Source organism: Terrapene carolina, unplaced genomic scaffold, assembly GCF_002925995.2.
Source record: "Terrapene carolina triunguis isolate 2854851 unplaced genomic scaffold, T_m_triunguis-2.0 Scaffold714, whole genome shotgun sequence".
Classification (NCBI taxonomy): Eukaryota; Metazoa; Chordata; order Testudines; family Emydidae; genus Terrapene; species Terrapene triunguis.
Window position 1 is genome coordinate 6508035 of NW_020665065.1, and position 21548 is coordinate 6529582.

Sequence of the window (21548 nt, forward strand, 5' to 3'; positions counted from 1 at the left end):
GCAGCAGGAGAAAACTCTATCCCCTTAGTATCCAAGCACTTTCCACCTAAAAATCAATAACAGCGATGTCCCTGTTGGGCTTGACAGGATCTCTGGAACCTCACGTAGTTAAAACTCTGATTCAGGCTGTGGGGTTAATTTTTTTTTTTTAAATGCTAGAGAGGAAATGAATCAATTTGTGGTGGTAGGGGATTTAGTGTTGAGTGTGCCATTCTATGCCATTTTTCTGGTGGAAAGGCTTTCTTGAAGTAGAAGGTTTTGCAGCATTTCCTGAACATGATCAGATTGTGGATTCGCCTGCTCGCCTCTTGTTCCAGATCACAGTTCCATAAACGGGCTCCTCTTGTATTGTTTTGAGCCCAGGGCAAAGCTACTTCCCTAGGGGCCCCCCAAATCAGCTATTCTGATGGGGAAAGCCAGGGGAGGAGAGCAAGCTAAGGGAAGCAAGTGTGGCTAATATGGAGCTTCCCACCCAGCTCCCCCTGGGCAAAGTCTTGCTGTCACACCTGAGTAGGTTGAGGCATGACGTACAAGAGGCAGAGGAATCTGTGACTGACAAAGTGCATGAGAGGCCTGGAATTAGAGCAGTATGTGGCCCAAGGAAGTGTGAAGAATTGTGTGTCGTCCCCCCCCATTCAAAGGAGCTGAAGGCTACTCACCTGCCCCCAGGACTAGAGTGAGCTATGCAGCCAGGCCTCCAGAGAGTTTGGTCTTTAAAGGGAATTAATTACTTCTTTTAAAGTAACCACACCAGGATGCCTCTCAAACCCGCAAAAGGAAAAAAAGTTACTGTGATCTGAGGACACTCCTTTGCTATCTAAACAGCAGAGCCAGCTAGCCAGTGGCTACTCAAGCCACAGGTGGATTGACACACGCTGTGTGCTGTGAAAGGTGCATGGCAGGGTGGGCTGATAGCCGAGCACCAACCTCAGTTCAGCAGGACCCGGGTCACGTCACTCGTCACCCTGAGCACAGCTGAAGCATCGTTTTCTCTAGGCATCCAGAGACCCCTTCCCAGCATTCCTCCTGGCATTATGGTTTCGTAACAGGCCTTACTTGCACTGTGGCCATTGGGACGCCCACACCTGCATAGGGGCACTTTGGGAAAGAGACTCAACCACCCCACTGCTCGGCTGGTCATTGCTGGTGTTCGACCAGACCTCGCTTTACGAGTCGGTACTGGCCATCGCACGGCAGAGCTGCCAGAGGTCTGTGTTGATACCAGAGGAACCTGACGTGATGCTGAGCTAGTACTCTTAACAAGCTACAAGGAATCCAAACAGCCGCTGTAATGGATACAGATCTGAAAGTCAACTACCACCAGACTGACTTACTGCCCCCTCGCCCCCCCCGGTACTGAGCCTCAGTCTGGCCTCGCAGGTCTCCAGCCCCTGTGAATAAGGCTCATAAGAGGAGACGAAAGGGTCCAGCCCAACCCTCTCCACAGCTCTGCTCTGACAATCTGATGTTCCAATAGACCAGTCTATACGAAAGTGGTTTCCCGGGCAGCTTCATATTCCATTGTACCCTTGTGACGCTAATGAAGGTATCTGTGCAGCAGCCACCTTCAGGCAGTCCCTTGACTGCTGACCCAGAAGGCTGCCTTTTTGCCGTGCGCCTTCCACGTGCATGCAAGCGGGTACTGAGCATGTTGCCTTCACGCCTAATCCACGGGAGAGCTGTACGTGTTCAGCACAGCAAGACAAGGACCAGGATCAAAACCTTCTTTGTTTGCCACCCAGATGACTAGAGCAGTTACAACATACACAGTCTGACAAGTCAGCAGCCGACGGGATCCTGAGTTTTACTGGCAATGAAGCGGGAGCACTCCTCTACTAAAGCACGGCTCATTAAAACAAAGAGCCCCCCCTTCCCCTCTTCCCAAAGATGTCTGAGTCGTATAGTTCTGGGGAGCAAGGGGCAGGGATGCCAGGATGGCCAAGGGAAAAATGCCACCTTCCATTGCCACAAGCCTGGGGTTTAAAATAACCTACCAAGAGACATGACAGTATCCATGAATCCTGACCTTAACAGGGCTTCACGTAAATCAAGAGCATCCAGGTTATGCTCCAGAGCTTCAGTCTACTGTGATGCAGACGAGAAAGCGCTAGGTGTGACCTTTCCATCCCGTTTTAGAGAGAGAAGAAAATATTCCGGCTACAGGAATAGAGCAATGCTGCCTACTGACTCTGTGTGCACAACTCCTCGGTCAAGCTAGCCTTAGAACATCAGCCTGAAATGTTGCAACTACTCTGCTGTTTGCTCACCTCTGTAGCACCTTCTAACGTCTGGCCCACGTGATGCAGATGTTCCTATGGCACTGGAAACAAAGCCAGCTGTACTAAACAGGAAGGCGTAACCAGTGGGCTAACTTGGTGGTGCTCAAGGTACTTCTGCGCTGTGGAGGGGGGCAGGGGGAGGTAGGGTGACCAGACAGCAAGTGTGAAAAATCCAGACGGGGGTGGGAGGGGTAATAGGAGCCTATATAAGAAAAAGACCCAAAAATCGGGCCTGTCCCTATAAAATTGGGACATCTGGTCACCCTACAGGGAGGAGCCAGGAAGGACCAACTGGGGCAGTTTTAACATAGCAACCAACAGCTTTTTTAAAAGCAATGCTGTATTTTCCAGATGAGGTTGTCTCCTCAGACTAAGTTTACTTGCCCTTGGGGCATATTACCTGCCTTAAAGAAATGGGATGGGGGCAAGTCTCACACGGCCTGAGAATTGTCAATGGAGCTACACTGGCGCGGATCAGATTGAGGCCCGAGTTATCTGAGCCACAAGTTTCAAGTGCCAACACTTCCCCACTCTAAAGTTATAGAGTTAAAAATAAAACCTACCTGGAATCCAAGAGGGAGAATCTGCAGTAGTGTCCCTAGAAGTCAATGCAAAACTGAGGCAAGCATTCAATAAATAACCCTGCAAAGAAGCACGGCCACAACTTCTGTTTAAAATATGTGCCGCAGCAATTGCCAAACATGTGCACCTGACACACTGAGGCGCATTCCTTACGAACAACACTGCAGCTGGAGGACAGGGGTGTAATAATCAGACCCTCCCAAGCTATTCAAACAGACAGCCTGTCTCGGCACAGAGAGCACTGAAAGCAACTCAATTTGGGAAAAGCCATTACCTGTTAGCGGAAAAGCAGGTGCATCTCCACGAACGTGCTAGGCATAAACAATTTCTCTGGAGCAGAGCATCCCAAAGGTCTGCAAGGAAAATCCAAAGGCTTCCTTGCCACCCTGTAACGTGCGTCCAAACAGGCAGCTGGGAGGTTAAGATTCATGCTACATCCTTCCACTCCCCTCCCCAAGATATATTCCCACCCCCTCCAAAGAATACAGCTGGCACATCTAAAAAGGCGGCTGTTAAAATAGATCTGGCTTCTCAAGAGCTGCCACAGGAGAAACTGACAGTATCTGGAGAGTCCAGGCTGGGGGGTAGGGGTGGGAAGGCATGAAAAAGGGGTTTGAATTCCCAGAAAGATTCAACATGAAGTCTCCATGTTTGGCTCAACAGGAAGAGGGTGAATTAAGCACGGAGGATCCCAGGTTCTTCTGTTTGCTGCTATTTTAGTGCACTGGAAGCCTGCAGTCTGCCTCCCGCTCTGTACCAGCAGAGTCAAGAAGCTGAATGGTGTGGAGGCGGGGAGGAAGGGGGAGAAAGGTTCCCACAGAGAGAAACAGCTGCTGCAGTTTTGTTTCAGTTCTCAGAATGGCATTGTTCTGGGCACACGTTGGTGCTGAACTGGAAACCAGCAACACCCCCAGCCCCACACGTCAGTACAAAAAAGCCCCTTCCCTGTCTCCAAGAAAAGAGAAACTGACCCACTTTGTTAAATGAAACCAGGTGGCAAGCTTCCCCAAATGGTCCAGCTCCGCACAGAAAGGAATGCAGGCGACTTAACACCAGTCCAGGCTCCCCACGGCTGGAGCAGCAAACTCCTTTGGGGTTTCTCCTTACAAAAAAATTTGCTGCCTGAGCTGCTTAGCCTGGAGATCGGGTGCGGTGGGAAGAAAAATCCGAGCTGTGATTGCAGAGAAATCCCTGCTCTTCGTTCACCCACAACGAGGCTTAAAATACAGCACAAAGCCTCCCTCTTCCCTGACTGTCATCTGGCACAGCCCCTGAGAGCTGTGACTTGCACTTAAAGGGACAGCTCTTACTAGCCCGGACTGAAGGCACATGTCATCCATCTGCTGTTATCTTCGCTGGGTGCAGCACTCAGCCAGCCAAGCGCAAGGCATTAGATTAGGGACCAAATCCTGTTGGGTACGCTCACACAGGTATTATAGACATCACCCAACAGCGTGCTAGAAACTCCACTGGTGCATAACAACAGGTAGGACTCAGGAGCCTTAGGTTCTACTCCTACTTCTGCCACTGACTTGCTAGACATCCAGAACAAGTCACTTAACTCTTCTATGCCTCAGTTTCTCTGCATAAGGAGGTTAATGATCCTCCCCCACCTTTGTGAAGTGCTTCTAAGTCTACGGGTGACAAGTACTAAGTGTCAAATTTTATTCTAGGAACACAAAAGAAGATCCCTGCCACAAAGAGCTTACAATCTAAAGAGATGATGTTGAAACAAAAGGTTGGAGAACGGGATGCAGCAAACAGCAGAGTGACAGAGCAGGGAAGTTTAACACACATCTTCCTAGCACTGGTTTTTGCTCAGAGGTTTGCTTGGGTTTTATTTTTTTTAGAAAATGTCTAACAATTTTGTTCACATATCATTGCAGGGCCTAAGATTGAAATGGGATTAAAATGAGCAGGATTGGGCCCAAAGATTCCCACCACAGGGTGAATCCTGGCCCCATTGAAGTCAGTGAGAATTTAGACACGGTCTACATTGAAATCAGGATTTCACCCATGATCTATAAATGTCCTACCGGGGAATTGAAATATCAAGGCTACAAGAGAGGGAAAACATTTGCGGGAAGAAATTTAATACTTGTAGTACAGTACTGCCTAGAGGCTCCAGATTTTGTGCTAGGCACTGTACAAACACCTGTCAAGGGAAGAGCTCAGAGAGAGAGGGAGTACTGTTATCTCCACTTTACAGATGGGAAACTGAGGCAGTGAGATTAAGCAACGTGCCCAAGTCGCACCGGGAGTCTGTGGCAGAGAAAAACCCAGAACTCCTGAGTCCCAGTCCGGTGCCATAGGCACAAGAGCATCCTTCCTCTATTCAATGTCCTCGAGTTACCAAAACATGCGAAAGACTGAGCAACCACACTCCTGCTGAAAGGAGGAAGTGCCGTGTCATGGATAGAACAAGAGAACGAAGCCAGGACTCACTTCTATTCTTGATTCTGCTTCGGAGAGAGTGACACAGTCACACTTGGCCACTTCAACTTTGTGCCTCAGTTTCCCCACCTGAAACATAAAGGTAAGACAGACCTGCCTCACAAGGTTGTTTTGAGACTTAAAAGCACTAGACTCTTTACAAATATCAAGTGCCTCTGACAAGACAGGGTAGGACCCCTTCTGACTCCCCCCCACGTGATTTTCTCTTCTGGTGTAACTATTCTTAGCAACAACACAATTAAGATAAACCACCACCACCACCTGCTCATAGAGTGTGTTCACTCTGCAGCTGGGAGCATGCGTCCCAGTGCAGGCAGACAGACATGCGCTAGCTCTCCTTGAGCTAGCACACTGCAAAATCGCCATGTTGCTGGGGGTACCCTGGACAGCAGCTTGGGCTAGTCACCCAAGCATAAACCTGCCTGGACTCACTGAATACGGACTCCGGCAACTAGCCCAAGCCACCACCCATGCTACTCCCAGCTGCACGGCTATTTTTAGAACACAAGCACATGTCTGTCTACCCAGACTGGGATGCGAGCTCCCAGCTGCAGTTCCCACGTATCGTACCCACGTATTGCTAGGAAGTGACAAAGCTGAGTTTTGCTCAGTAAAAATGAAACTTTTGGTCCAAAGCATCTAAAACTTCAACAATGCTTTAACCGGGAGCGGCTAACGACATTCTCACAGTAACGTCCTGTGTTGCTGCAGCGTCTGCTATCGGAGCACCTTGAGGAATGCATACGCAAGAAAGAAAATTGAACGTCAACATCCTCAGCATTGCCGCAAAGCGGGTAAAAATTATTATTCAAGTTTATTACAGAAGTGTCTTGAGGCCCCCCACTGGAACTGCACCCCCATTTTGCTAGGCCCCATACAAATATAGCAAGAGAGTCACCCGCACTACATAAACAGGGAAACCGAGGCACGCAGCAGTTAGACAATTGGCTGAGCTCACAAAGCAAATTAGTGGCAGAACTGGGACGTAAACCCCCATCTCACCACCGTCAGTCCTGTACCATAGACTATGCTCCCTCCCAGTTACACATTAGGAAGGTAGAAGGGTGACAGTCACAGAATTCAAGCCAATACAGCTGTGATGCTTTCATTGATGAGGAGCAGAAAGCTTTGCAAGGATTTTGAGAATGAGGTGTGAATAATGGTCCTATTTAAAAAAAATAAAAAATAAAAATCAATATTTGCAAGTAGCTGTAATCTCATTAACTGAATGCAGATATCCAAAGGGATCACTGGAATGGACCATGGTCCCTTTGGATCAGAGATAAGTGCTTAACAGGCAGAACAGAAAGGTGGTTACTCAAGCTGTGCATTTTGGTAGCAGATAAGAAAAGAGGATTTGTGCTTCACATTGGTCCTCAGCATCTCTCTGTTCATGCAACACTATCACATAAACACTACCCAAGCCTTGTGGTCAGAGAGACGCTGACAGAAAATGACTGCAGGCCAATTAGCTCCCTCAAAACAAACGCCACTCGCTTTGTTCTTTCCTGTTCCTGCCGTAGCTCAGCCAAATTCACAAGTGGTTACTAATTTTCAGTACACAAACATGCAGCGCTGAGAACCCGGGAATACAGCACGTGGCTGCTCAGACGTACAGGCCTGAGGCACAATTCTGCTCTCACATCGGTCAGCATAAATTCAGAGCAACTTAACTCCAGTGCCTCCAGTGGGGTTACTCTTGATTCACACCAGTGCCAGTGATGGCTGAATCAAGCCCCACTCATCCTCTAGGTACTGCAGTAGAGTAGCAAGGTGCCAACCCACTAACAACGACTACAGCAGGTTTACTTGCGAAGAGGAGGACGAAGGGCTCGTGCTGAGCCTGGTGGTGTCCCATTGACTTCAGTGGGATTCTGCACAGGAACAAGGGCACACAAGAGTGGTTCCCAATCACTGGCACAGCGGCAAATACAGGCATCTCAGGCATTTAGGATCAGTTCCTTGAGTTTCCCTGCCACTCCCTCACCGATAAGGCTCGGATGGATCCCACTCACCTTTAAATATATTTAACCTTCGCCAAAAAAACCTCAAAACAAAACCACCATTTTAAAAGCTACCTTCTGTTTGTTTGGGGGGCTCAGCACCTTTAAAAAAAAGTTAGGCCCTTAAACGGATAATAGAATCATTATGTTGAAGTGACACCCATTGGCCTACTAGCTGGTTCTCTTGCTGTGGGTGCAAGCAGAAGGCGGAGATCTTTCCGACTGACAGCTATCTTCCACTGGTCACATCTGATTTCTTTAAGAGCTTTCTCTGCAGCTGTGTGGGTGGCCTCCAGATGTCATGCTGCTAAGAGCCTACGCTGACCCTTCAGTGTGCTACTCACTACTTTCTAGTTATCTGCTTTGGACAGTTCACAGGGTTTATCCCTCTTCTGACAAGCAGGGTCTACCCCAGCCCTGCACTGTAGCACTAGCCTGGTCATGGGACTTTAAAAGAATGGCTCTGTATTTTCATACCAGTGCGTCACGGGAGCTTCAGAGCTGCCCATCTCTTCAAGCATGTCCAAACTGGGGCCAGAGTTTTCTTTAAACTAGAGCGGGTCTAGAACCTTTAGGTCACCAGCTCGATTCCAGCTCACAACCCAGAGAACAAATGCAGCATCGTCAACCCTGCAGTATTTAAAACAACACCCACCCACCACACACCAACTAGTCGGGTGCCCCCAGAATTGACACTTTTGAAAAATAATACACTTTGGGCTCTTTTCTGACCCTTTAGGGGACATTCAGGTCACATTTTCAAGCCTCTCTCCACAAACATGAGGGCTAAAACCTTCTGCATCTGAATCTTTCCCATGCTGTCAAACATTGCTATGGGCATGAACAAGGCTCGACCCTTCCTGTCTATCATCAGCAGCTCTTTGCATCTCCTCTGTGTTGTTAAGTCTCATCGGCTTTTCCCTTTCTGAGTAATACTCAATGGAGAGATGCTTTCGGTTGGCTCCTTTGGGCGTTCCTCCTGCTGCCTGATGACACACCTGCCATGGAAGATGATGTGGTTTCATTTTAAAACACAAATGCAGATATTTCCATTTTCTTTTCTGGACTTTACAGATAGGGAGTTGGTGAACTCTGATGAATCTCAGCATTTGTTATAAAGCCCTTCCATTTGAGACCTTGTACCTTCCTGAGGCCCTTGCTTCAGAAGGTGATGAGATGTCAAATGGTACTTTTGGGGGATTTCCAGCTTTCATATCCATACGTTAAAGGTGGAAATAACACTTGAGTTGAAGATTTGTAGTTTGGTCTTTAAGTTGTAGATTTTCGATGACCAAAGCTTGTGTAAGCTGGTAAATGCAGCTGCTGCCTTGCCGATTTGTGACATTATTGAGGAGATAAAAAGCAGGGCACCTTTCCTCCAGGTTGGGGGTTGAACTATAGGGTAACCATGTAGCCTCAATAAGACAAGCTATAGAAAAACACAAGCTAGTCATTCCTGCAGATCACTGGGGGGGGGGGGGGGGGGGGGAGACGGACAAAAAAAGAACCCTAACTTACTTATAGAAGATGAACGCTAAGATTCTCACGTAATTGCTTGGCAGCAGGAGCTGGTGCTTATGAAAAACCAAATATCACAAGATTCATGCTGAAATCATGAAACTGACAACACTGCAAGTGTTCGTACTGCAACTGGCACTAATTAGTTCTCTTGTTGGCAGTTTCAGCAGAGATCTACTGACTGTACAGGGTGTGGAGTCTGAAATCCTTTCCGATCCCACAGAGGCTGTCCTTCCAGGGAATGGGGAGTTTCACATCATCTTATATCTGTCCCGAGGATGTCCCCAAGGTTGACAAAATGGCACCTTTCCCCCAATGCTAAACCTCACAGAGACCATGAGAGCTGCACTCTGTGTGCCAAGTCCCTACATGGCACTTTTAAAATGAGGAAGGACACAAGCTTTGGGAAGCCTTTAAAATAGATCCCCAAGCTCCAATAAAGGACTGAGCACGCATCCCCTCCTCAACGAGCATGGAAAGGAATTGGATTCCTATGCTACCGTGGCACCCTCTTGTCAAAAATGCTGCTCCACAGCCCAGTTACATTTGGGTTGAGGTGAGACATGAAAAAAAAAAAATGCAGAGACAGAGGGAAGGAAATGATGCAACTTCGCCTCCTGAAGAAACATCTCTGCAGAGCAGGAAGGAGGGAAGCAGTGGGGTCTAGCAGACAGAGTGGGAAGCAGGAGACTGGGGTTCTCTTTCTGGTGAGTGGATGTGCGCAGTCCAGGGGGTGAGCCAGAGATGCACACTGTGCGACAGAGAGAGAAAGGCAGAGACACTGTTTTCCCTATTCTCATAAAGTTCTTTGTTCCATGTTAGAAGAAAATGTCTCTTCTGTAATTCTTTAGCACTGTCCTATGACATTCCCCCGCAATCACCATGAAATCTTGAGCGGGTCATTTAGCTTCTCTCAGGCTAATCCTGCTCACATGAGCAGGTCTCTCTAGATCTCAGCTTCTCCATCTGTAAAATGGGGACAACACTCCCATAGCTCAGCTGCCTGGGGATCCTCTGGTGAAAGGTGCTAAAAGTTATCATCTGCCTCTGGCAAAGGCCTAAGTTATTTGACCCAAGCAGGCTGTTGAGCCGTTAACAAGTCTCAGCATTAACTTCTAGATTAAGCTCAGGTCACACGTTTACATACCGGTTTCCTTGCCTTCGGTAAGGACTTAGGCCCTGAGGCAGCAAAGCGCTAAGCACGTGCTTACGTCCCATTGACAATTCCTCAACTCCAAGGCCAGAAGGGCCCAATGTGATCATCTCATCAGACCTCCTGCGTCACAAGGCCATAGAACTTCCCCGAAATAATTCCCAAAGCAGATCTGTTCGAAAAACATGCAGCCTTGATGGAAATTGGTCATCGATGGAAAAGCCACCATGACCCTTGGGAAGTTCTTCCAATGGTTAATAGGTCTGAACATTCAAGCTTTACTCTTCCTTTCCCATGGCGCCTAATGCTCCCTCTCTACCCAACACGAACACATGTGTCGCTCTAACAGTGAGTGCATGGTGGACATGCACTAAGGATCCATACAGTGAATGGACTTGACATTCTAGGCTATCAGCATGATGAATGGGGCAGGAGCTCCCCTTGAAGGGCCATCTCCTCTGGCTTTTACCCACTTCCTGTATCCTCGAGCTGGCTCCCCATTTTGGGCTTACTGTCTGGTCTTCTCATCACCTCCAAAGCTTTACACCAGGGGTCGGCAACCTTTCAGAAGTGGTGTGCCGAGTCTTCATTTATCACTCTGATTTAAAGTTTCGCGTGTCAGTAATAGTTTTTAATGTTTTTAGAAGGTCTCTTTCTGTAAGTATAATATATAACTAAACTATTGTTGTATGTAAAGTAAATAAGGTTTTTAAAATGTTTAAGAGGCTTCATTTAAAATTAAATTAAAATGCAGAGCCTCCCGGACTGGTGGCCAGGACCTGGCAGTGAGAGTGCCACTGAAAATCAGCTCGCGTGCTGCCTTTGGCACACGTGCCAGAGGTTGCCTACCCCTGCTCTACATCATCCCTCTTGACTCATCTCTGCCCTTCTCCCCACCCCAGGCTTCCTGCTTTTCACCCAAACTTCTGCTCTTAAGATTTCACACCTACTCCCATTGAAAAGTGGCCAGAACTCCCATGGACTTAAATGGGTCCAGGATTGGAGCCTTTATCATCTCCCCCACTCCTGACCTCACACCCCCACTTGCTTTCAAAGTCAAAGCCAACCTCCCTCCCTCTCCTGCCACATCTTCAGGGAACAAATGTTTTCACGCTGCTCCATCCCAGTCTTTGGGGCTTAGCGTCGCCTGTTGTAAAACCACTTTGCACATCTACAGTGCCAAAAAATAATAATGATACCTACACGTAACAGAATCATTCATTGTGATTTAAATGTGTTTACTGTGGGTGGGAGGGGGGAGCCTGTGATTAACATGCCAATCGTTTGCCACACAATAATTAGCAAATTACACTCAGAATTATCTAAAAATCCTCAAGCACACAACCGATTTTGCAAGGACTTCTCTCGCTCTCTCTCATATCCAAATGCAGGCCTGGCACAGCCTCCGGACTCACTGTCTATTTTACACAGGGGACACAAGAGGCACCCATGAAAAATATGAACTGGCATCTGAACGAGAACCATTTATGGGCAAAAGCTGGTGTTATAGTCATGACTATATTTGGGATTCAGCAGCGAGAATCTGCAAGAGTCCAAACCTCATCCATGAATCAAATCCACAAGCGTTGCACTTCACTAAACTAAACCCAGGAGGAGATACAACACTCGACTGAATACAATTTCTCCACAGCCTTGGTTTGGACTAGACCAAATCTACTGAGCTTCAGGATATACTGCAAGCCCTATTTATTTGTTCAGGGGGAAGGGCAGGGCAGGAAGAGACTTGGGGTGCGTGAAAGGTGGTGACACTATATTCCAGGGTAGATAAAAATCAATGATTTGAAAATAAAAATAAAAAAAAATCAGATTTTTTTTTTATTTAAATTGGATTTTTTTGATAAAATGCTTCCTGAGGAAAAATCCTATCTAAAAATAGTTTTAATTAAGATACCTTATAGCTCAAGGATATCTCATCATGGAATAGGGATTATAAATTATAATTCTATAGTATGAGAATATATTCATGTAATGTTTAAGAAAAGTTTTGTAAATGAGTTCCAATAGGGCATGGATTAGGGACCCAATCTTATGGGCTTCCAGGGGCTTCTGTTAGATTATTTAGGTTAATCTTTCTCTCTACCCAAAGATACCATCAGAGATGTTTAGTTTTGCAGTTCTCAAACTGTGGATATATGTCTCCAGAGATAACATGGCTGTTAACAGCAAAAATGGTGTGTTTTTGTTTTGTTTTTTAAATATTTCATTTAACTATTTTAGTTAAAAAACAAACAAAAACAAACTTGATTTTAAAAAACTTGAACATTTAACTAAATGCAAAAATTCATATGCTTGTTTTGTTAAAATATTATGTTTGCTGTTGAAGAAAAAATCCAGAATACATAACGTTGTTTTAGTTAAATAAAACAATTTAAATGTTTGTCTGGTGACGTTCTCCTCCTATTACAGCATGGAAAGAAAATCCTCCAAATACTAATGATTAGCCTTTTGAATTGGAGATACTTCACCTCCCAGTGACTTCATATTATCTTTGGTAAATGAAATAACCAAACAATCATTCATTTTCTGATATAGCTGTAAAACTAATCTGAAAAGTTTTCAAAATCAATCACTTTAAAAATGTATAGTGTGTACCTTCTAAAAATGAAACCTATATCTGAGTTGTGAAGAATATGTATTAAAGGTTATAACAACCAACAAGAATGCACTTTGATGTAGAAATCCATGACTAAATCGAGTTTTCCTGACTAGTGATTTAAATCAAATCCACCCTGCTATATTCTTTTTGCTTCAACATGGGGTGAGATCTGCTGCTGATCTGCTGTTTTTTGAATGAATTGTATTTTTAAATCATCAAAGTGCCTCATGCCCAAGGTAGGCGCTTTAATAGCTACATAAAAATCAAAGCAGTTACCATGCAAAGTGCTCACACAATGGGCCTGCAGAGGAGGTCGGCTCATCGCAAACACCGCTAACCAAGAAGTGAAAGGTTCCATGTCTCATTGCCAAGCCATCAACCCCCACACCACCTACCTCCGGTCTGAAGCAGACCATTCGTTTATGCTTTGTACCTCATCAATGACAGGGATGTTTTGATGTAGGAACACCATTAGAATTTCTGTTTGGCTTAAATTTTGCAAATTGGCATCCACAAGAAAACTGCAGAAGCTCAAGCCTGGCACAGAACAAACGAGAGAGAGAGGGGATGATGTTTCTGTAGGTTAAATAGCAGAGTCAGCTTGGAACAAAGCCAAGTCTCAGATGACAGACTAGACCCAGTAGCAAGCTTTTAAAAATGCTATAGCTGCCTCCCTTAAAAAAGAACAAGGACAGAGCTTTTCCATGTCACTTGTAAGCACTTTGGCTTGTTCGCATGCCCTATACCTTGTCTGCTCTTAGACCACATTTAACTATAAGTAACAAAGAGGGCATTATTAATATGCCTTTGCTCAAGGATCAGTGTCTCCTCATTTCATTATGCATAATTGTTTTGTATAGAGCAGCAACATCCTGAAATACTGGAATGTTCAGAGAGAAGAGGCTAAAATTAACTCAGCCAGCGCTGTGCGTAAAGGCAGCACACGCTGAATGCATCTCACTGCTGTGATCAACACCTGTCCTTGACAAATGCCATCCCATTGATCCTTTCTGTCTAAATTGAATTTCACATCCTTCTTTCGCTGGCTTTATTCTAGTCCAAAGCGGCTACGCAGGGAAGGAGACCTTGCCTGACCCTTCAAAGGTATGGAAGAGGAGCTGCAGTGACGAGATAATGACTTAACATCCCTCCCTTCACCTTGATAAAGACATTGCTCTGGCATTATCTAAGTGCTATCAGGTTTGCTACTATTCAGTAACCTTACCAAGAAATTTGACCCCTGCTTTGACATTTCCCCCCAAACCAACAAATAGTCTCTGAGCAGGTCCCAAATGTGGGAGAAGTTGGCAAAGTTAAGACACCAACTTTAAAAAGTTGGTATGTGTGTGTTATGGTAGCACCTAGAAGTTCCAACTGAGTTCAGAGCCCATTGTGCCAGGTGCTGTACACAAAGTAAGAGACAGTCCGTGTCCCAAAGGAACTTCAATCTTATCAGACAAAAGGGTACGTCTACACTGCAATCAGGGTGTGTGATTGCAACACATGTAGCGGAGCTGGCTTTAATTTAGCTAGCTTGTGGACTGATAGCAGTGAAGCTGTGAGAGCAAACCACAGCTTCACTGCTATCGGCCCACAAGATAGCTAGATTAAAGCTAACTCAGGTATGTCTACACATGCTGCAATTACACACACATACACGCAGAGACTGCAGCATAGAAATACCCAAAGAGTGAGCAAAAGGAAGCTTTTTTTTAAAATCTCCATTTTACAGATGGGAACTAAGACACAAGGAAGATCAAGTAACTGCCCTAAGGAGTTGGTGGCTGTGCCAGGAATTGAACCAGGACTCCCAAGTCACAGTCCAGTGCCTTCAATGCCAGGGCATGCTACCATCTGATTTCTGAGCCAAGATAATGAAGAAGGAGAGAATGAACTCAAGTGAACAGAAAGAAGAGTGCAGTGGCGAATGATGATACATCAGAAACAGCTGGTGTACAACTTGCTCCGTGGTCCACCAAAACCAGCCACTCTGTGCTGAATGGAATCTCCCATTTCAGTGACAAGGGATTCAGGGCTCTCCTCATAATACACACGAGAGCCATCCAGACCCATCTTCTAACCTCCCTGGATCCCTAGAACAGCTGGTTGTAGAGGTGTTAAGCAAGCACCCCTTTCAGCAGGTATTAAGCGAGCACGTTTTATCCTTTTCCTGCTATGAAGCGCTGTGTAAACAGATAAAGAAGAAGATGCACCAGAATTGGAACCTCAGATACCAACCCCTGCAAATTTCAGGGTTGTCACATTTGAATCTCTAGGTCTGAACCACCTCCCCTTCACGGCTGTGCTTAGAGATCAGATCCAAAAGCCAGAAGTTCCATTTCCCAGAGTGGAGGTGGCTAAAATCTCAAGTGCAATTAGTTGCTCCCTGGAGATGTTTTCCCCCCATTTTGGAGGTGAAGTCCCATGAAGACAGCTTGTGACATTTCAGGGTTCTGATTTCACAGCTCCGATTCAGCCTCAAACCCGAGCCTTCACCTAATTGGATCCTAGCTGCAGCCGCCTGATGATTGGCAGGGGAGGGGCGTGTTTCCAGAGTGAGATCTCCACCGGCTCACTCCAGACCAGTTTGATGGACAAGCTCTACAGCCTCTGAAAATGAACCTTTATCGTGGAAATGTTGCCAAAGCATTAAGGGGAGCAGCAGGCGCCATGATGTTACATTGTCTGTCTGGAGCAAAGAGGGAGCACAGTACTTTTACAAGTCAGCTCAATACTGAACTGATTTAAAAAAAAAAAAATTGCATAATAGTTCATCACGTCAAGCCTCTAATTACTCCAGCGAACGCTCATGCTGCCCTCCAGTTACACACACACACACCAAGAAACTCCCTCTCTTTTACCCAGGTCAACCAAAAATAAGCAGCTCTGGTTTCCCATTATAGAAACGCCCTTCCCTGCCCCCGATTAGAGGCTAACGCAGCCCCAGTCAACGTCTGCTTGAAATTGAGGTTTACAAGACATCGACAGCCTAATCCTGTAGAACAATTAATCCTCCCTACTGGCTTCTGCAGGATACAGGAACCTTCTGGCTGCAAACTGGTGGAGGTCAGTATTCAGCTGCTCTCTGAAGAATTAAGAAGTATTAGAAGCAAAAGTCCAGGTGGGGCATTTATAGACTCATAGACTTTAAGGTCAGAAGGGACCATTATGATCATCTAGTCTGACCTCCCGCATGATGCAGGCCACAAAAGCTGACCCACCTACTCCTGGAATAATTCTCTCCCTTGACTCAGCTGTTGAAGTCCCCAAATCATGATTCAAAGACTTCAAGTTGCAGAGAATCCTCCAGCAAACGACCCCTGCCCCATGCTGCGGAGGAAGGCGAAAAACCTCCAGGGCCACTGCCAATCTACCCTGGAGGAAAATTCCTTCCCGACCCCAAATATGGCGATCAGCTGAACCCCGAGCATGCGGGCAAGATTCTCCAGCCAGACCCTCCGGAAAAAAGTTCTCTGTAGTAACTTTTAATATCCCATCATTGACCATTGTTACTAATTATCAGCGATGGACCTCCCCTCCATTACACCTCCCCTCTCCCCCAAGACAATTACTCATAAGCACTGTGAATTTCCTTCTGGCCTTTGGTGGACCGTCTTCCCTCCAAGCACAAGGAAACCATACGGTCTGTTCCAGCAATTTGTTTTAATCATAGAACTGGAAGGGATCTCAAGAGGTCATCGAATCTAGTCCCCTGCACTCGTGGCAGGACTAATTATCTAAATCTAATACATCTAATAATTCGCATGTTGCAGCCTAGAACCTTAAAAGGCTCCGTCACTGAAGCTGATCAAACCCAGCTCTGTCAGTACAAGACTTCAGAGCCTGGTCTCTATCAGATTTCAGTGCCACAAAAAACAAATCTCCAGGACCGGTTGCTTTAGAGGCAACTCATTATCTGGCAGGACCTGAAATGATTAGGATGATTTCTCATTTGGTATACAGTGGTCTCATGCTGGGAAGATGACGTTTAGCTTCTCCCACATGGCATAAAGACAACACCTGGCAGTTTACCAGGAGAGTGGAAGGGAATAGATTAAGCACTAAGAGACCCATGACCGGATTCTTCATTACGCTGCCCTTTGCATAGCAATTTACCCTGATACAAAGTGGGTGCAGAATGCTACCAAATCTGAACAATTGTCAGGTACCTGTTTTTTAATCAGTGTGAATGGCCGGAGGAGGTATAAGGGAGACTCCAAGTTTTCTGCAGATATTTGACATGCAGGTACTCTGTAGGGGCTGGATTGTGCAGACAGCAGGCTGTTGGTGTCTTAGTTTCAGGGTTCTTTTAATTATCCAGTAGTGTACCCACAGCATTGGATAGCAGGTCTTTTCATGTCTATATGGCATGCTAAAAACAAAGTAAATACACAAAATATTCCAGCTTCGAAAAGAAGCCATGAATATGACCTGGAAGACACTGAACCATACAGAGATGAGCAGAGGATTCCAACATCTAAAGGTGTGTCCTTGCTGAACAGTTAACTCAAGCTTTCACCTGGGTGTTGCCCCTAACTCGCCCCCCCCACACACACACAAGTGGTGCTTTCGCTCCAGGCTTGCTGGCCCGGTGGGCGTTATAGGCTAAAGCCCAAGTGCTGCTTCCACTTGAGCTAGCAACCAGCCCACTTTGCAGTGAGGATGCAGGCTTAATATATATAACGACTCAAATGCTGATAGCCCTCCAATGCCTTCCTGCAATTCCCGCAGTGTGCCAAGGACAACCAAGTTCTCCCACAATTCATTGGGAAAGAATCACAGTGCCCCCGCTTCCTGCAGAACAAAGAACTCTGGGATGTGCCCCCACAAGTCCTAGCAACACAGAGTGGCAAGCGCAGTACCAGTGAGGACACAGTAACTCGAGCATGGATTTTCAGCGTGGCTGCTCAGACCTGGGTGCAGATCCCCTGGGTTAACTCTGCACCCAGGGGACATACCCTAACAGAGCCATGATAGGAATAATGGACGGTAATATCAGCACCTTGGGCTAGCAGCGCTACTGCTCTTGGATGTCAAAATGAGAAGCTGATCCCATAGGGTCCGTGGCACAGAGCAAGGCAGGAGTAAGATTTCAGATGAGCTTTCGTTGCCTGCCCCGCCAGGTTCCAGATCCCCCTTCAAGCAGGCTGAAGGGTCAGCATTGAATTTCTGCCAATTTTCAACAGGGGCCTTGCCATTTCTCTGCTGTGAGAGCAAATCAAGACATTTAAGTCTAATGTGTCCTGACGTGCCTGCGGCCAGAGAGGCACCAGCTGCTCAAGAGCAGAATGAATTGAGTAGCTAGCTGTTGCTTTCTCTTTTGACATTCAAAATAGGTTTTAGGGATCAGGTTTGTTAGCATCAGCTGATTTACTAGTTACACAGCGTACTTCAAACTAATACTTACTGTCTTCCCGCCAATGATCTACGTGCTTTAAGAAGAGTGGGCCAGCACTTTGCATAGAGGGAGACAGAGAAGTGAACAACTTGCCCAAGATTCCACAGTGAACTGGTGGCAGAACTGTAGCCTGGCCGCCAGACCATGCCTGCCATAACCTGTAACCCATCTCTCCATCTTCATGCACAACTCCTGAGGACAAAGACAGTTCCACGGGTGGACTGAGGGGAAGATGTAACCTGTTGTCCAAACCCCATTTCAGCATTCAGTGGGCACATGGAAAGCCCCACTGATGCTGGGGCAGAGTAGAACAGACACCTAAAATGGGTCCAAACAGCAGGTTAACCCAAAAGTTTGATTTTGCCATCAGGCTGGCATTCCAGTATATGTAACCCTTCCAAACCCTCTCTTTGCTACCACTTACAAGATGCTGTATGCCCGAAATCCTGTGGGTAGCTGGGCCTGATTCTGACAGGTGCTGAGCACCTACAGCTCTCAGACTGGGGGCTGGAGCCTCAAAACCCCTCTGCCCCACAGGGAAGTGAGGGCATTTTCTCTCCCCCTGACCCCCCCCCCTTTTTTTTTTTAAACAAAAAAGGAACTCCGTGTTATTCAATGGCACGTACCCTGCAGGGGAAGAATTCTAAGGTGTCAGGACTGTATCCAAAGTGCTTATTGCTAACCGAGCAGCTGGGATTTTAAGACTGTTCCAAGTCCCTTGTTTGCACAATAGCAGTAATCTGCTTTGGAGATGCATAAATGTCTCTCACTCGCCCAGATCTTATCCTCCCCACGCTTAATAAAGACTCAACTCTCCTCGCTTATCAGATGCACAAGACTCTCTGCTTGGTGAGATTTCCCCCTCCTCCCGCCTGGGTGCTATAGTTCCACGAAGAGCCTAAAGCAACAAGATAGAGAAAAATAGAGGGTTTTTACAGTATTTAGCAGCAGCCACAACAGGAAAGGCATTAGAAGTCCCAAAATAAAAGAGACAGGCTAGCAGAGGCAGGGCAGGCAGGGTGGCCTCTCTTGAGCACCCAGGCAAGGTCGACAGGTTAGAGACCTGGTTCTCTCCCTCCCCCAAAAGTGTTGAGCACCTAATAGCTATAGTGATGTCAATGGGAACTGTGGGTGCCCAGCACCTCTGGGAACGAGGCCAGGCTATCTACCTGGCATGTTTGTTTGCAAGGCCTGCCCACCTGGCAAATGAGTCTACTTGTTTAAGCCCTGCTGGGGCTGGATAAGCCTGTGCAGGAGAAACAGGGTAATGAGGTTTTCCATCTTGGGGAGGATGCTGTTGGCCAAGAAAGGTTCCTCGCCTGAATCCTGAAGGGACAGCACAACCCGATAAGAACAAGAACCTAGGAAAACAGAGGCCTGGAAAGATGTTCTTCGTTGCTAATAGCAACCTCCATTCATCTGACCTCTTTAGAGGAGTATGGCAATTGGTGCTTTCCTGAGGTAGAAGCGAATCAACAGGAGCAGATGACGAGATTCTGTCTGATCGCATCTTGACTGCAACAGGGAGCAAGGAGAAGAAATAAAACTGGAATCAACCAAGTCCTCCAGGTCTTTCAATCAGAGCTTACAAAAGGACTGAGGCAAGTCACACAGCAGGCTCCTTCCCCGCCCCATGTTATGACACCAGTCTAGCTCCCCGATAAGCACCCCTGGTGAGCTACAAATCAGAATGCATATTGGGGGTGGGGGGGAATTCCACTCACCGAACCTTGCATTCCACGCCATCAACCCCCACACCCCCGAAAACAAAATCTCAAACAAAAAGGCATGATCAGAGCTGTCACAAGTTGCACGGCTCTGTTCAGCACGACCCTGAAGTCTACAAGGCCTGGGGAATAGTCATATCTGAGAAAAGGAGAAAAACAAAACAGATGAAATAGGAACAGGCAGGCAAAGGCAACATGACCCAGTAGTTGCGGACATATCAAGTTGGAGAATGTGTTTAAGTTACCACCACAGCAAGCCACTTCAACCGAACCGTGGGCAAGCGTGGCTAGTTCCTGCATGCAACGAATGGAGATCAGAGAGGAAAGGAAACTGGCGCATTTCAATAACCATCAGAAGAGCGCTGCCATCTCAGAACAGGCTACGGTGGTCAGTTACTCCCAGAATCACTGATCGAGATGGTTCAGGTTCCCATGAATATAGCCCTCTCCAAAACATAGTGAACGGAGATGGTTGCAGCCGCTGCGACTGCATACACGCCACTCCCGCAGACTCTGAAACTTCTGGGGCATCAGCTGAAGCTCAGACAGAGACATGACATTGCCAATACTACCTCTGCTGCTGCCGCTGCCATATGCAGAGTGTCAGCAAGGAACAGTCAGTGAACATCACAGCTCCCGGGGAATTAGGAGTGAATGCTGATCTGAAAAAAGCCACTGTGCTACCAACCGCCACAAAAGGTCACAAACTTAACTGAGCATAAAAAGCCATTGCAGACTGAACAAGGACAGTAGGACATAGCAGGGGGTTAGACTAGATGACCCTTGCAGTCCCTTTTAACGCTATGCTTTTATGATTATATGCTGTGGGCTCTCCATGTGGGAGAAGGGGCAAGAAGTGGGTACCATACCTTGGAGGTACAAAGAACCCAATGCTCCCTGTACAGCCTATGCAAATAAGCTATAGAAACCCACCAGGTTATAGAAAATTCTCCAAAGTTTGATTCCCCCCCATCCCCTCAAAAATCATGTGAAAACACAAACAACACTGACTGCCCCAAATCAAATGTAAACAGCTCTACAAAGTATTCCCCAGACCATGAGTCTGAGGTGGATGCACTGGGGAGGAGGTGCAGAAAGGGAAATGTATTGGGGTTCTGCATAAAAACGGAAACAAAATTATTACCCCAAGAAACAAAGGTGATGGTACCAAATGACAACTAGGAAAGTTATTACCTATTTGTATTGCAGCAGCACCTACAGGCCCCTAACTGAGCTCAGGGCTCCAAATACATGAGACAGTCCCTGCTACAACAGAAATAGACAAGCCAGAAAGAGTAGGATGACAAAGAGCAGTGACATGACTCACCCAAGGTAACACAGCAGGTCAGCAACAGAGCTTGGAATAAAATCAGGTCACATGACCCCCAGCCCCTGTCCTATTCACAAGACCATGCTGCCTCAAGAAAGAGAGCTTTGGCGGTGAAGGGACATGAATCCTCAACCTCATGATTCAAATTAACTGCCACAGAAACACAAGGACATTTGTGATGTAGAGCAGAAGGCAACGGACTGGAACAAGGGGACAGCGATTCTGCTAGCTCATTGTCAAGGTTACTCAAACGTGCTCTTTTTGATGCCAATCAACATGTGATGTGTGGAAGCACTCCAACCATAACAATGCAGAATATTTACAGTAAAAAAAAAATAAAAGCCTCAGTAAAATCAGGGATTCCCCTCCCAATTGCTTATTCACCCACCAACAACCTGAAGCCACAGACAAGTGATTTAGCTACCACAGTAATTGGTTGCTTGGTATCTGGGGGTGAGGATTATACTGATTAAACCCTCTTCCCTCA

General features: G+C 46.6%; 1 protein-coding gene across 3 annotated transcripts in view; it reads right to left on the reverse strand.

Annotated features, from left to right (window-relative positions):
* MIB2 (mindbomb E3 ubiquitin protein ligase 2) overlaps positions 1-21548 on the reverse strand; it is a 109700-nt gene that overhangs the window by 87526 nt on the left and 626 nt on the right. Inside the window, exon 2 of one of the 3 annotated variants that reach the window (XM_026660036.2) lies at positions 5307-5384. The exons of the other annotated variants lie outside the window; for them this stretch is intronic. The gene's annotated coding sequence lies outside the window, so the exon portion shown is untranslated. The remainder of the gene's footprint in view (positions 1-5306; positions 5385-21548) is intronic. 3 annotated transcript variants of the gene reach the window in all.